Below are 17,008 nucleotides of genomic sequence, written 5' to 3'. Positions count from 1 at the left end.
TCTGGGTGTTTCCTTGAACACATTCAAATCTTTGTGCTTAGCAACTTCTGGGAGACAGAACATGAAAACAAACAAAAAGTTGGAGATGTGTTTCTGTCACACATCACACACCAGAAGCTTAAGAGCCCTGTAATACAGTATTAAGTGTGTCATTTAACATTTATGTTTATACGTGGAAGAAAAACTCATTGCAGGTCTTTTGCTAGTCAAATCTGTATCAAAGGACCATATTTCAAATATATTGTGAATTCATCTTCATAGTCAGTGTTATTAAAACCTTACATTGATTCCAGGATTTCTGATTAATCTGTTCTATCACAAACTAATAATATTGCGTAACCAATCAGGCATAAATAGATGGAATGTCAAGAAAACTGGGACTTAAATCCACAGCTAACTTAAATGGTTTGCACTTTAATCACTCTATATAGGAGAGAGACTTAATGCTACATATCTCTAAGCACGTCACAACTGTGTGTGATGACGATTCAAAGAACTGTAATACGATTCTAAAACAGTTATCGGTGCGTCTCAATGCTTTTTTTTCTATATAGTGGTTAATTTAGTGCTTTATGTACTTTCAAAGCAATGTAAAAATCCATAATTGGTTTATTTTCAGTTAGGCCAATCATCTCTGATGAAGCACAGAATTTCTGTGGCATAAGACTGTGTGGCAATGTGACACAAATGGCCTGTTAGAGCTATCCCACCTGCTTTCCATAATTATTTCATGACCTCTATTTTGGTCTCGTTGTAGAATGTGGCAACAGAATATCTTCAAGATGCGACATTGTAGTGCACAACATTGTGCAAAAGCCCTGTCTCTAAAGCTGAATATGGATGCAAATTTGTGATAGAGTTTGTAACTTGCTTTGCCCCTTCAGAGTTTGAATGAAACTTTGACTCTTTGACCTTTTTTAGTTAGAGTCCGAGGGACTCTTTATTGATAAGCCCCAGAGCCTTCTGCCAGTGACGGTATCGGCAGACAGGGCCAACAGGCTGAGGGCTTGAGTGCAGGAGTTGCTAACAGGAGCAAGAGGGAGATGATGCATTATCTTTTAAAAAGAAAACTTAAGTCAGGAGTTGACCGACATGCCTGCTCATACTTGTAGTATTCCCCCAGATAAATAGTTAGAAGAAGGTCAGTCTTCATAATTGGTTAAGTTGTAAAATCCAGCTGTTTTTTTTAGTAAAACTGGTAAAAGACTGTAGACTCATTTCCTCCCTGGTGTTTCGATGAGACATTACATTCTCTCCAAGTAAACATAATCCACTTCTGTTTTCGTTGAACATCTTGGGATACGACGTTAAAGGACCAGTGTGTAATAATTATGGTGATTTATTAATAGAAAAGGAATATAACACATATGACTATGTTGTTAATGCTATATAGTCACTTTATGAAACGTTTTTATTTACATATATCGCGGCCCGCTCTACACAAAGACTAACCCGGAAGGACACCACTTGCGTCGCCATATTGATTACGGTGGCGTAGAAGGGACAAAGAGTGGTACAAGCACAAATGTGACGTTGTAGAAGAAGAGGAAGAAAGAGACAAGGAAGCGGTCAGAATATATAAGATATCTAAATAGACATGGCACACCACACTTACTGCTCTGCAAAACAAACCCCTAAAGACTACGAGTCGTCATCAAAGACACGAAAACACGAGGAGTCCAAAAGGATTAGACAGAAGATGGGATAAAACGCGAGTAAATATCGGCATTGCCTTTCCCAAATGGAGGTCGCTGATGGGGGAGAAAGGCTTTAAAAGTGATGCCAAAGTTGCCACTTTTCTGCTGGAAAGGTAATTCAGCTCAGTGTTACTAATGCAAATGATAAATGTTGTTTGGTGGCTGTAGCCCGTGCATGTCACCGAGATCAGCTGATCTGATAAAATAAACGCAACATGTCCTTGTTGAAAATAGTTGATTCACGTGAGTTTATGCACCAAAACTACTAAATAGCTTTGTTAGCTGCACAGAAATTACTCGGCGTCATGTTACGGAGATCAGCTGATACTAAGAGGCTTTGAATATAATGTCAGCCAGATACAGAGATTACATTTTACAGACATGTTAGTAGTAGCAGTACTTTGTTTTGTGATCGTGTTTGGGTTATGATTGTACCGTGTGTGACAACTAACAGTGACATTCACGTATGTATTCATGCAAGTTATCTTTTCACAGAATATCTAACAAAATGTAACATCCATTCATAATTTATATCTCTAAAAGTAACCTCAGAACTTGAGAAGGTGGTTTCACTCAATGGAGAAGACATTGTGACACATTTGAGTGATGGATGTGTTGGGTAGTGTGTGCTGCACGCAGCGTCAGGCCACCTTAATTTCTCCGAAGCATTGAGTGTTGCGTTCAACGTGCAATCGGAAATTACAAAATCTAGCGAATGCCATTCAAACACACTCGGAAATTTCAGAATCTGACGAACAGCGGCTCTTACACACTGCCCCCTTTAAGACTTACAGTATTTGATTTCATGCCATCACAGCCATGAACAGAACATGTCAGGTCTGCCATCTTTCTAACAAGAGCAAAACACACTAAGTAGCTTCTTCATAAAGCTTTTGTTAACTTCTCATCATAGCACGCTAGCATCTCTTTTTATCTGTTCCTAACACTACGAGCTAATTAGTTCTACAACCCCACACATTTGGCACATTCCCACTGTGGGAACCTTTTGCAGTTCCTATAAACTTTTTTCAGGAATAGGGTCGTTTTTTTGCGCATTCGGACATACAGGAGCTAGGGAACACGGCCCTCAGTTCCTATAACCATTTTAGCTCTTTTTCGGGGGCAGGGTCTTTTCTGGGATCCATAGGGTTTCATTAATGTCAGATTTCGGCTTCTTCATTTCCGCTTCTTGTGGCCCCGCCATTTTTAAAAACTACTGTTGCAGCTACGAAGACAACAATGGACAGAGCCACTGATAAATGGACCGACGAAGAAGTAAAAGCTCTTCTGGCCATTTACGCCTGAGAGGAAATTCAGAGAGGTTTTGGAGGCTCGCAGCGGATTATAAAATTTTTTTCGACGATAAGTTGTCAATTCTCTCCTTACTTTTCGCGGGTTTTGTTTTGTTGTTGACTGTGGTGCTAAAGTAACACGTCACTGTCGCAGACGGTTACGTCACATCAGTTCCTATCAAGGTCCCTGACTCATGTGCCAATGCAAAATGAAACTGTTCCCCTGGGGAAGGGCAGTTCATAGAATGAAATTCGAGGTTGACATTTCTTAGAACTGTATTCTTAGAATGTTTCTATCTGAATGCGGCTGTTGTAAGGATTGGTTCGTCCAATGTTCTACAGGGAACATGGGGCCTTTATGAGTCTGTAGGTGGAACTCTAAACATTCAAAGCAGAAATATTCTGCTACAACATAATGGCTGATTTTGCAGTCTTAAAAAAACACACCTAATTTTGCTCATGATATGTCATGGAAAATATTTATTGGACATGTTAATCTGGTAAAGAATTTTTATCTTTTTTAATTTCTTTTTGTTTTTTAGGGTAACTTAACTCTTTTCTAAAAGGTAAAAAATATATATCATATGCAAGCTTTGATATTATTGAAGAATAGAAGGGTCTGTCATGATTTTTGTCTGTCAAGTTCATCTCTTTCTGTCATCTCAGGCAAAGTTCAGCGTGCACTGTACAAAGGGGAAGGAGTGGAGGATAACGTTACCAGTTTAAGACATGTCAGATGTTCTCAGACTGACATGTTGAGACTGTTGAGAGGCTCTAATTACACAGGGTGCAAAATTACAAGAAAAGTGAATAATTCAGATTCCTGTTTGGATGCAAACTATTCACCAAACACCTCATTAGTTTCAGCTCAAACTTTTGTATTGTACACATTGTTTCTATTTCATCCGAAAGTTGAATTGTCCTTTAGAGTTTTTGTTTTTGTTGAAGAGATTGATGCAACCTCACAGTTATGAGGGATTTGAAATGATTTCCAACCATGGCAATGAGGTGTTTTTCACACATCCAACAGGACTGTCTTCTGTCCCATTAATCATCCCATGGGGTGTTTCTCGAAGCAGGTATATACCACCTATAATTGCGTTACAACTTCTGGTGATTGTGAGAGCAACTGCATGTGAAATCTGAAAATATATCCATGAAAGCTGCAGTCACGTCGGAAAAATAATGTATTTACTACTAACCATGATCCCTTCCTAAACCTAAGTAAGTGATGTTATTGGCTCATCCCGACCAGAAGGTGACAAAGTTTCATCGCAACATGATGTGTTTACATGTAACCAAGGCCACCAGCAAAAGGGCTCTCATGAGACTTACGCCACTTCCTCCTTCCTTTTGAGGATTTTGGGGCTAAATATAAGTAATTTTTCCCTCCGGCCTTTTGAAACATGATTAGTTTACACGACGCCATCATAGGTCATGTAAAGGGTACGAATATCTTTGACCTATATAAACATTTGAATTGGAGGATTTGTTACCTGCATTGTTTTCAGTTATAATACAACCGGCCACAGCACACTCTGACAAGTTCCTAATTTTGGCTCAAGCTTCTGGGCCCAGTTTTTTCTGGCACCCCGAAGGAAAGTGGACACACAAAACTAAGGAAAGTCTGTCTTATTTTAGTGCGAGTGAGAGTCAAAGTCACAGTGTCCTTTTGTTCAGGATGAAGCACCAATGTATTGGCTTCTGGGAGCTGTTGAGGGATTTTTTTTTTCCCAACAATGATCTCTAAACTAGACATGGCAGTTTATATTGGAGCAGACTCCCTCTGACTGAAGGATAAAGTCAAGTGGCTACCAGACAGCAGAAAGCCTGGTTTATACCATGATTAGTTGTGACATCGCTTTACTAGTGAAGACCCTCCTCGTCTCGCACATACTCAATTGTGGATGATTTTTAGGTGCAAATGACTATCTGTTTACTACAGGGTCCTCACCAGTAAAGCAGCTATGAAAGAGAAAATTGCACTCTCGTTTAGAGAGTCATTTCTGAAATAAACTGGCATTTCTTTACCTTCTATAAGAATATATATACCCATACACTCTCGCTGTCTTGCCCACTTATATTTCTAACAAGATTTAAAAAATATTCATATTTATTTGATATCTTTCAAGTTAAATTGTGGGTTATACTTTGATCCTGCTGGGTTCAAGGGTTTATGTCTGGTGTGGCTCCCATGAGAGGACTTTGATGTAGAGCAGAGAATCCTGTAGAGTCAATAAACACATCCCCAAATCCTGCTGCTTGAAAAAAAAAAAATAAAAATCCTGATCCCCATCTGCCTCCGTTTTTCACATTTGTCTGCTCTGCTATTGTTTCACTGTTTTGGCCGGCGCGTGGCCTTCAAGCACGGACCAGGATGGCATCCAAGAAGACGATCTGTCGAGGCCCATTTTGGCCTGCATCATATGCCACAGACCCACATCTCTGCAGGCGACTCAATCTACCCTTTTTATTTATTTACCAGCTCCATGAAAGAATCATGAGATTCCAATTTTTTTTTTAAAAGCAGCAGCAGCCAAAACAACTGTCTGCTATTAAAACCATCTTTTTGGCAGCTTGATAAAATAGACTGACGGCTGGTAAATGTCTCCACTGAACAGATTATGACGGCTTTTATGGGACAGCAGATTGTTGGCAGGCAGATGTATTAGCAAGGTGATCTGGGCAATAATTATCTAGTTAAATAGGTAAGGAGCCATTCCATCCCATAATGCTGTTCTATTTCCAATTCCGCAGCTCAAGTCCTGAATATGCCACTGTGAAATAATTGAGAGCTCGGTTGCTATTTCACCTTGAAGTAACCATTCTGCAAATAATTTGGCCCCTGCCTACATGCCTCAAGGACAGCGGGCTGCTGAAATTTGATGGGGTGGCTGAGGCAGGTGCCGCTGAGAGATAGACGATGCGATCAGATGAAAACAGCACAGCCAGGCTGCTGCTCCCATTTGTCAGCATTGTTCCAAGATATCTGCAGGTGAGTGTGGGTTTCATTTTTCATTATTTTCTCCATCTGCCTTCTGATATTGTGTTTTTCGCTCTGTCTCGGTAGCTTTTCAGAGGCCTAACCATCATGTTATCTCGGTGACGTTAAAGGTTCATAGTGTCCATGGATGCCAGAAGAAAAGATTAAACCTCTGCTATAATTCAACATTTCATTAATATTTATGAAATCATGGCTCAGATTTGGCTTTTTAACACCGTATACTGAGCCTCTTATTGCAACTCAATAGCATCTTCTGTTAAACAGCCATTTCTTTCTCTGGCCTGAGGAGTGATGTGTAAAATCAGAACGGTGACCTTTCAGACATCTAAATTATTCAAGATTTCATTTGCAACGACAAGGAACTTTCCATTAGGCTGTGGCTGTATTTCACAGTAACAAACATGTGCAGTAAATTTAAAGCATAGAGATACTGCACAAGACTCCGTATGCTATCCTTAGCTAAACTTCTTATCTTCTGGCATTTCCACCAAAGCTGCTTTTCAGGTTCTCAAGATAATCAGTTCAGTGTCTTAAGCAGCTAACTGATCAGGCAGCGGTATTCACTGACCTGGATGTTCATAAACAAATGCTCCCAAATGTGTTGCAGTTCAAAGTTGAGAGTTAGTAAGAGTTCCTCTGATCCTTATGGAAAAAGTGATTACCTGTCTGTTACGCCCTCATCCCTTTTAATAAGATATATAATTTCACCCCATGACTCAGTTTTTGTCTAATGAGACAGAAGCAAAACGTTAATTGCTCTGTTTATTCAGGTTAAAATTTGAGATTTGAAATCATTGCTAGGCATCATTAAGGATGCCAACTTTTATTCTTTTTTAAAATTTTTTCATTGGAAGCCTTTAAACCTATTCCTAAATGAAAAATGTTTTTAATTTCAAAGAGACTGTAATTCCCTGTTCTCTGTTGGAGGAGTAGATTGTAACTTGATTGATTTAAAACAAAAAGGTTCCATCTGAGGGTGGAGTCTGAAATAACTGTGCTTGTAGCCTAATTAAAAAACAAACAAACCAATTTCTTCTTTTTCATTACTGAATTCAACACTTTATTGCTTAACAGCATGTCTAAAACCACTTATTCCTCATGCCCTCTTCATATTATTGATGTCTTGGGGGATTTTATGACACTTTGAGCCTTTCTGTAATGTTCTCATGACTTTTGCTGTTTTTATCCTTTTGCCTCTTTTCCATAAAATGCAGTAATGCTTCTATTCGCAGCAGCACAGAGAGGAAAGGGTCGTCTGTGGAAGAGATGCATCAAAAGATGACTCATTCAAAGCAATATTACCGTTTATTGTGATCATGAATAGCATTCATCAAATTAATATTCATCCATTTAGGATGATTTGGGTGTTTTTGTCAACACCGCCAGACAACTGGAACTGTAAGTGTCAACACTTCCAGGGGAAACCTCATGGTGTTGATGTCTCACAATGGAGACAAAGACACACATTTCTTTTCCAGGTATATGCACGAGTTGCATACAGTAGCCATCTTATTTTCCATCTGTTACAAGTTGCCTTTGCTTTGAATCACTATGTTTATCTTCATGGTTTAAGAGGAGTATTTCTATGCAAAGCAAACTGTTGAAACATCTTGGTTGTGGCAGTACAACAATGAAAATAAACACCACAGAATTTATAGACCATTTTTCCGAAGCTTGTTTGTGTTTTTTTTTTTTTCATTTTTGGAAGCTTGAACGGGGTCCTTTTCTATTCTTCTGCATTGGAAAATACAATATTTGATCAATAGACCCTATCTTTTAAGTAGGAACATGGGGAATGTTTTCTCTTATTTGCCAAAGTTTCACAAACTAGCACAGCTGTCGTGTGACAAAGTAAACACACTGAATGGACTTTGTAAGATTTCTGTAGACAAGCGAACATGACCCTCATGAAAAATCAACCAATTGTTGTGTTAGTAACCAGACCTTTCAAAATTCTTGTAAACATGTAAACATGTCCAAAATAGTTTGAAATTGAGCATCTCAAAACAGCATAATGACTAACACACCCAGATAATGGGGTGGTGGTCCCAATCACTCCTGCATGTAAAGTTGACTTTCAACTGGCAAGAAAACAAGGAATTCTATTTTTCTTAAAAGGTATTTATTCAACAAAAAAAGAAATCAGTTAAAGTAATTATGGGCCCCAAAACATAGCATTATTCATTTTTAGGCATAATCTTTCATAAGCATCACGTTTAGCCAACATATATAAACATATATCAACTGCAGCTTATCACATGTAAGAGAAATACCATTTCTAATGTAAATCATGGGCATTTCTCAGAAAAGTTTAAATATTTATTTAAGGATTCAGACTCGCTTATATTTGAAAGTGCTATAATTACTGGATAGAGCATGCTTTATTACAGTGAAAAAGCTCCTGAGGTAGATACAGATTTTCTATAAAGATGACTGTGCAGCCGTACAGTGGATCATTCCATATCCAAAGTTTCCGAAGGGAAATGTTCAAGTCGACTTAACAACACAACAAGAGACTGGGATCAATCCATTTGTGCTCTAAGACACCCCCAATCCCATTGAGTAAAATATTGTAGACGTCAGAAACCAGCTGAATGCCTCAGAAATGACTTTTCCTTTGCAAAGCCTTGGGGATGAGCAATACAACAATGGCAAAGCGCCACACAGCTGTAGAGATATTACAAATCTAAGCTGTTTTGGCTTTTTCAACGATCTAACTGCAGGAGCCCACAGAAGATCTGTCTCATTCTGTGGGACAAAAATCACCCAGCTTTGCTCCGCTTTCAATTATTAAAAAGGAGTCACGAGGAGAAAGAGGAGGGTGAGAAAATTCTGCTTCTCTTCAATTACACAGCAGAGAAAAACCCTTGAGATGCCTGAGTTGTCAAATAAGATACATACAGAGTGCTATAAAACCCTTTTATTTTAACTTTCATTGCATGTCTATGGAATTACGTTTTCCTTCTACCGAAACTACATCATTACCACAGCTCATGTATCCCACTAAAAGTGTATCCATCAAATGACGGATATTACACTGAGCTGTTGCATTTCACAAATTAACCAAAAGAGGATTTTCCATTATTACTTCAGCATGAGCGTTTAGAAAGAGACATTCCTATCCAAAAGTCATTATGATAACATGTAAGCGAACTAAATCCGTACGCAGCCCACAGGTATTAGTGCCAGTTGAAACATGATGTGAGCTATTAAAAACTTTAGCATTTGCTAAAACATAAAGGCAGCCGGAAGGGAAGTGAGGCCAATTTGAAAAAGTTAAAGGTTTTTAAAGTAAAAAATAAAACAAAAAAAAAAAACAAGAAAAAGGCATACAGCCAAAAGGAGAATAAAAGCTAAAAATCCTTAGGCAGTTAAAGAACTTGTAAATACGTTAGTGTTGACATCACATAGTGAATTATACTTGATACAAACTGGAGCTGAGTTTCCACTGTCGTATTTACAAGATGTGAAGAAAACAGTAATGGAAACTATGACCACTGTCACATGCTCACTTGAGGTGGTTTTTGCCTGTTTTGAAGAAGACCGGATGTGTAGTGGTCAGACTTTAAAATGACTCACCAGCTGTTTCTGGACTGAGCCTGCACATAGTAAATTCATGTGACTGACCAGTATGATATGATACAACCTCCTAGATATTCCCAGAGATTAAATTAATTCCGTTTTCATCTTGTGGATGTCCACCACAATTGTTGGGACAGTTTTTTTTTTCAGTAATTACAACTACTTCTTTTCTGAATAATGACAAATTGGGTTTTTCTGCAGAACCAGAGGCTGCAGTTTCAGGGCAGTAGTATCATTATATTTGTTTTTCTTGATAGCATGAATAAGCAAAATCAAGAAAGAGATAACAATCGACTGCAAGATAATTACTTTTACCCTAACCTTAACCATTTTGGCATGTTAGCACTGTGAAATGGCACACAGAAAGTTTGAAATGCGTATAAATGACCCATGAAAGGTCCAAAAACTGATAAGCTCATATTGAAAGTGAAGATCCTCAAACTGTGGTTCTGAGACTGCTTTGCAGAAAACAGTATTGCACAAAACGTTGACGCTACACAGACTCGATTATTAGCTACAAACCACTTGTAGTGGGGCTCTCTAGTGGAGCCCTGGCCTGACCCTGCTGTAATTTCCTGAATGTGGCCTCCTAGTTTTGACACTGGAAACTCCGGGAACCTGAGATCAGGCCTCCTAGGTGGTGGTTCTCTGCTACACCAGGCCAGCTGCTGTTTTCTCCAGCTGCTGTTAATTTTGTTTTTGCCGAGCTTAGCATAGCTTTGTAGTCTGTTTAGATGTGCCTCTTTATTGAGTTGAATTGTTTTGTTTATTGATAACTTGTTTCGCTTTTTCATTGTGTAATTTAAATATTTGGTGAATCCAACCAGATTACTTCTATTTTTAGTTTAGTTTCATTGGTTAGTTACTGTTTGTGTTGTATTGATTTATTTTGTCTGGTTTTGATTATTTTGTGTTAGCTCTTTTCTTTCGGGAGTGGAGTGCTGGATTGTGGGGTCTCTTCACATTGTTTCATGAGAGTAGAAGCACTGGAACTCTGATGTGAGGTTTACAGTGAGTTGTGGTATGTCTCAAACAGTCTAGTGTGCCTCTCCACAGGTAACCTCTGCTTCCATTTTCTGTAGGTTTAAGGGCTAGCATTTTTATAACTCTACAAAGGCCTTACTTGAATTATTGTATCAATAAAGACGTCATTTTAACCTACTTTTCCTTTCAGCTATCTTCATTTGTTTTTCTTCTCCCAGCGGCTCCAGTCCTGATTGACTTGTTTTGGTTGAAATTAAAATTCTAATTTTATTGTAAAACACATCTCTGGCTCCTCAGTGCTAACTTGTGTCTCTTTGTCACAAGAGTATTTCCCGGGGGGAAATTTGTCAGGCGTTGTTGTCGACTACTGTTGTTGGCTACTAACTATTTGCATGTCTATGCTGTGTTTTTCTTCCCTGTTTGAGTGCAGTCTGATTGACAAAATGCAGGGAGGTAGTTTGTTCCAACTGTAGTTTAAATGTATTGTAAATGTAACTGTATAAAATGTCTTATGTTAAAGCAGACCTATTAGAATAACAATAAATACAGAAAAACACAAAAGGGAGTTTTTACCATTAAAATGGGTCAGTAACTAGAAGTCAGATAAGTTAGTATCCACGAAAAGGAGCCGGAGCGTTTATTTTTTTCCTCTTATTTAGGAACAGACCGACAAATCTAATTAAGTAGAGTGCACTGACATCTGTGAGCTGACTCATCGGGTGCTGTTGGCCCCAGTCTCAAGAAACTTTTGTCTGGGTCAGTGGTGCTCCTGCCACTTTACATATAACATCAGAAACCACCTGGTGTTGTCAATTAAAGTGACAGTTTTTGTAAAAAAAAAGTAATTTGATAGATTTGATAGTAACAGCTGCTGATAAGTATAAAGCACTTCTTTAACCAACTGGGATTCAGCTAGACTGCCATTTATGCACTCATGATAGGTATAATGACGCTTAACATGAATAATACGTATACTATATATCTTTCTGCAATAAACCTGTGGTATTTTTCCTTGTCTAGAGTGTATCCAAATCGCGTTTATTCCTCTAAAGCCGTCTATGTTATTTGCTACTAGTGAGGACCCTTCAGGCTTCTTCGTGCTCAGTTGTTTCTGCAAATCTGGTCAGTAAAGTGTGGATGAGTAAGTGTTAGTTCGTCTACATCACACACTGTGTGAGAACCAAAGTGTTCCGGAAAAACTGGAGCTTACTGATGACAGCAGATATGTAACTTATGACCAAATACAGTGTAAGGACCCATGGGGCGGATGCATCATACAAACAATACTTCTGATCCAACTCAACAAGGATTTCTTTTAAGTTTGAATCTTAAACATATTGTTTTTCGTATTTCATCTTCAATCATTTTATCACGGTGCGCAGGGGGCTGGTGGGTGTCGTGTTACACTGAGCTGCCTCTCATTTCATGTCAGATTCCTGGAAGATATAAGTCATAGCATCAGTCGCACTTTGAAACGATCATTCAAAATCTTTTGGCACTGTGACAATGTTGTCCTTAGATTTCTTTGTGTTCCTTAATACCAGATATCTAGTTCTGACAGGATTTGTGACACAGCGCTGCAGAGACCAAGAGCTCCTGGGGCAAATTTACCTGAGGACTATTTTCTTGACATATTAAAGAGCAACTCAGAAGACTCAAACCTCTATGATTTCTGGAGACAAGAGAGCAGTGTCAGCTGAGGGCTGGTGGCACTTTAAGGTAAAAACTGATGTGTAACATTACAGCTTGACACAACTATAACAGGAGCAGACTGAGCTTTACACTAGTAAAATAAGAATATGAATGAATAAAGGAAGTGATGGTGCACTTGGCTGAATGTGTTCAAAGTACTTATTTGTGCATATGAGAGAGGCATAGAATCACTGGCACAGAGTGGATGCAGCACAAACCCTGGAACAGCACGTAGCAAAGAGACCCAAAAGAAGAGGTTTTCTGCAGTTGTTAAAGTACTTTTAAAGGACTTTTTCATTTGAGCATCATATTTTTATTTTGCAGAGGGTTAAGAACTTGTTAGCCTGAGACCAGATGAAGGAGATTTGGTAGACATTATGAGACAAGCCACGATATTTTCCTCATTCTAGCCAAGGTCTAACCCTTACAGATTAGTTTTCTTATGTCTTACTGAACAGTTTCTAACGAATAAACCTAACCAATAATTGTTTTCCAGTGTCATAACAAAATCAGGAAGAATCTCAGGAGAGTTGTTGCGCGCTCCTGTGATCTTGGTCACATAACACTCAATCCATGCTGCTTTAAGTCAGTTTTTTTTCACATCTTGGGGTTACAACAAAATTAGACATGTTTTATTTCATAGTAAGTCCTTAATCTTTGTTTTATGCAAACTGTGTCATTCAGTGACAAATTCTGTGTATTCGACCAATACATGTGCTGTTGTCACTTCCAAACAGGATGCAGGGGAAGCTGTGGCCGAGAGCAACCATGACAATGAGGCAAAAAACAAAGAAACATAACGGTTTATATGGATCAGGAGAAGGGGCATTATATCAACAGCACAAATGTCTCTACGAAGTTTCATCTGCACTTAGAAATGCTGGGGCTAAAAGCTGCTCATCAGTCATCGTCATGTTAAGAAGTTCCACCAAGTGCAAGGTGAGCAATAATCTAAGATAAATATAGTTGTGATCTTGCAAATAGTGACCCTGCGAGATCTCAATTCTTAGTCTGTGACTTTAAACTCAGTGACATTGTCTTTAGATGTGATGGGGTGTCAGGCGTGAGTCTTTTAAAAAAGTTTTCCAAAGTTGTCTAGTGTATGGGAAGATTTAAATTACAACTTTTCCTTATTTTCTTCGGGCTCACTTATTAGCTTGTTGATACTTATGGCAAGTTAGCGGGCAGATAAGAATAGCTCACAGCTACCATGAACTTACAGACAGGGAAAACTGGCTAATTTAGACTAAATTCTTACCCTTTTCTTAGTGCATTTCTTTGTACAGTATGTATTTAAGTTTAATAAGTTCTCTGCAGCCAATGACATCCGATGTAGATTTATTTTAACACGTCAAAAAACTTCCATCCTTCAGGGTGTTCATGGCTATTATAGAGGTTGATTACAATTAATCATTTCTCGCAGTGGATATTTTTCTCTGCAGTCTTATCAAAACAAAACACTGCAGCAAACTTCATTTTCTGCATTTCCATAAATGAAACGAGACATTTGCTTGCCTTAAGCACCACCTTATACCCAAGCCCAGCAGTCTAATGAATTTATGAGGAATGGACCTTGTTTCCTGCCAGATATGCACTGCCTGACTTTGCCATTAAAGATAATTAAACATGCTCAAAGAAATTAGTTACGGGGAGCTACCAGGAAAGGTCTGATTGCTTAGAATTTATGTTTCAGAAGTTTAATTCGAAAACTAATCTGTGCAAGGTAAATGCTTTTCCTGTGAACTTCAGGCCAAATAATAAATACTGAGTTTTGCCATCAACTATGTTGTCCACCAAAAATGTCCCTGTGATAAGATAGTGGAAAAGTGACAATAATTGAAAAAGGGGGTAATATAAATAGTTAAATTGACCACAATGTGGAAATGGTATTAGGACAATGCTTGCCAACGACTGAACTAATATCTATGGCCTCCAGTAATTAATGTCTTTTATTTTTTGTAATTAAAGCACTTAAACTGCAGGTGTTATTCCAACACAAGAACTAAGAAAGGGAGCAACAGTATTCCTAAAAAGGTGCGAGGAGAATACTCGCATGTTGAGAAGGTTAAACACAAAAAACTCTAATTCTGTTAAAAGAAGCACCTGCAAGTCATTTGAAGCTTTTTGCTGAATATCCACATCGCACTTACGTCAATTTTGCCATCACAGCACGGTTGCCAAGCAACCAGAGAGTGCAAAAGGACTATATTAACAATTTAATCAATTTTAGAAATTAGCTAAGCACAACCTTCTCTACTTTATTCAAAAAGCTGTAGTTCAGTTCTTTAACACCAAATGCAATGAGAGGAAATGGGATTTATCTTGTTTTCTGATGTCACCTGTTTTTTTGTCCTATGAATTACAGTTTCAGTTCACTAATGAAGACTGATGTGAAAAATGGACAAAACATGAAAAATGCACATCTCTGAATGCTTAGTTTTGACATTTATCCACGTCATACATGGTAGCAGCAAATAAAGCGCCTGCAAACATAACACTGCACCGACCAAAGACTGGTAAGGGCACATTGATCATCTTTGCCGGACCATTAGGCCTGCTTACTTACTCTGGTAGATTTGTGAAAGAAAAGCTACACAATGCATGCATTCAGTGTCTGCACCTATTTATAATCCATGCAGAAGAAGCACATGGGATTAACCCTGATATATCCTGGAATAAACATCTCTGTGGCACATTTTTTCCTCACTGCAGTGCTACAAAGCATTTGATAAGCACTAATCACAGACCAACATTTCAACTGAATAAGAATCCACTGACTATGCGTCGAAGAAACGGCTGAGGAGTGTGTGTAGGTGGTTGTTTACATAAGAGATGCGCGCAGTGAGGATGGATGAGCCTTTCAATTTGCATTGTGAGCTGGGGGAGTAAATGGGTGGGTTTAGAGCAGGAAATAAGAAATGGGTAAAAACTATGAATTACGTTAACTTTCTCTGCCAAATACGAGAATCTTCATCAAATTCAGATGTTTATGTTGGGAGAATGACTCTTTTAGAAATGCAGTCGGACCACAAATGGACCAAATTAAATCTACAAAACTTGTGTAGAAGAGAGAGAGGCTTTATGAAAAACTTCATTTTTATTTTATTCACACAAATTTAAAACCTTTTCTTATTTTACATTTAAACTATGCTCTTCTTAGTATTTTGCACAAGAAAGGAGAATAAGAATAAGAGAGGCTCTCTTATTCATTTCAGCGTTGGGTGTGATTATGAACTTTTGTTATTCAATTTAAATAGATGGAATAGTATCATCAGTGTATATATAGTCCCAATCAGGCTCTTCAGGGGAAGGGCTGCCATTATCTTTCTGCTCCAGCCTCTGTGAGCACTGGCTGCCTACCCTCAACTCTTTCTCATCCCCTTCTAAGCTCCGATCATCCTGGCCTGCAGGAGCCACCACATCTCACATGCAGGAGGATCCAAAGTTTGACTTTCCCCTGTCAGCCGAACGCATGGTGAGATCATCATGAGCCCATTAGCTGATTTATTTTCAAAGAGAACGACACAGAGTTAACATTGTGAATAACTCTGCAACTATGATGCAACCAGTTTTCTTCTTCCAAACAGCACCACGAGGATTTACACAGCAAAGACTGGTTAGTCACTGGACACCGGAGAGTTTCCAGCTCTTTCATCAGCGTTAACAACATCTGAACGGAAAGAGGGATGTAGAAGGGCCGTGGTAATAAACACAGTGGGCAACAGAATTGAGTAATAGATGCACACAGGAAAGTGTAATTCTGATCAACTATATTGTACTTGTCCTGTATTGATTTGTTCCCCTTGAAGTTTTCTTTTGTTATCAGGTTTAACTGTGGGATTATTTGTTTAGATGATGTTAGTTAATGCTTAATACAAGATCTGGCATGGGAAGTAACAGTCAGGGGGACTGTTAACTTGGCACCTTAAAACATATCATATGTGCACACTGCTGGATTGGCTATTTAAACTACAACTAGACACACATAAAGGGAATTAAAGATCCCACTCCAAGCATAAGTAGTCTGTCTTGTACCTCATTTACTGAAACTTGTTCTTGTGAACACACTCTGCCGGTCAAACTAAGCTTTCACAGTCATCTTGTCTCACTAATCTTTACCATTGCAAACTGCCAAAAAAAAAGGACCTCCTATTGTTTTTTTTGCTTTTTCCCCCAAGTTCTTCTTCTTAAACTTGATGGAAAATACCATAGGGTTATAGAAAAATGGTAGGTAAAATTCATAAGGACTAAGGAAGACAACTTCAGTGCAATGAGAATCCAAACACACTTACACTGAGCTGTGATACGGGTTTGCAACTCTGAAACTACAGCTGCTCAATAAATATTCTACAAAGAGTGCTTTAGAAACATCTTCAAATGCAATTTTGAGGTCTTCTTACACAAAGGTTATCTCATAATCCTATTAGAGATAATGCTGAATATTTCCTTTTTGTTTTTGTTAAGGTTTATGGATAAAAAAAGAAAATAAACATACACAAATGTAAAATATGATGTTGTCAGAGACTGCTCACTCTCACCCTTCCTCCACACGAATCACAGTTGGTACAACTAGATGAAAATAATCGAGCATGGCTTGATTCCTTGCATTGTGGGAAGGAATTATCTGCTCTCTTTCATGAAGAGTGTCCAGTGTTCCCTATGCTAAAGGAAATAATATAGAAAGCACTACATTTCCTTTTGTTAACATTTAGAAAATTCAAACCTGTTCTTATCATGGCTGCTGCTGCTTAATACTT

The sequence above is a fragment of the Leuresthes tenuis genome, unplaced genomic scaffold, assembly GCF_036924035.1.
Source record: "Leuresthes tenuis unplaced genomic scaffold, fLeuTen1.0.hap1 SCAF_5, whole genome shotgun sequence".
In the NCBI taxonomy this organism is placed as follows: Eukaryota; Metazoa; Chordata; class Actinopteri; order Atheriniformes; family Atherinopsidae; genus Leuresthes; species Leuresthes tenuis.
The sequence above is the reverse complement of the archived record's forward strand: the minus strand, read 5'-3'. Positions refer to the sequence as shown.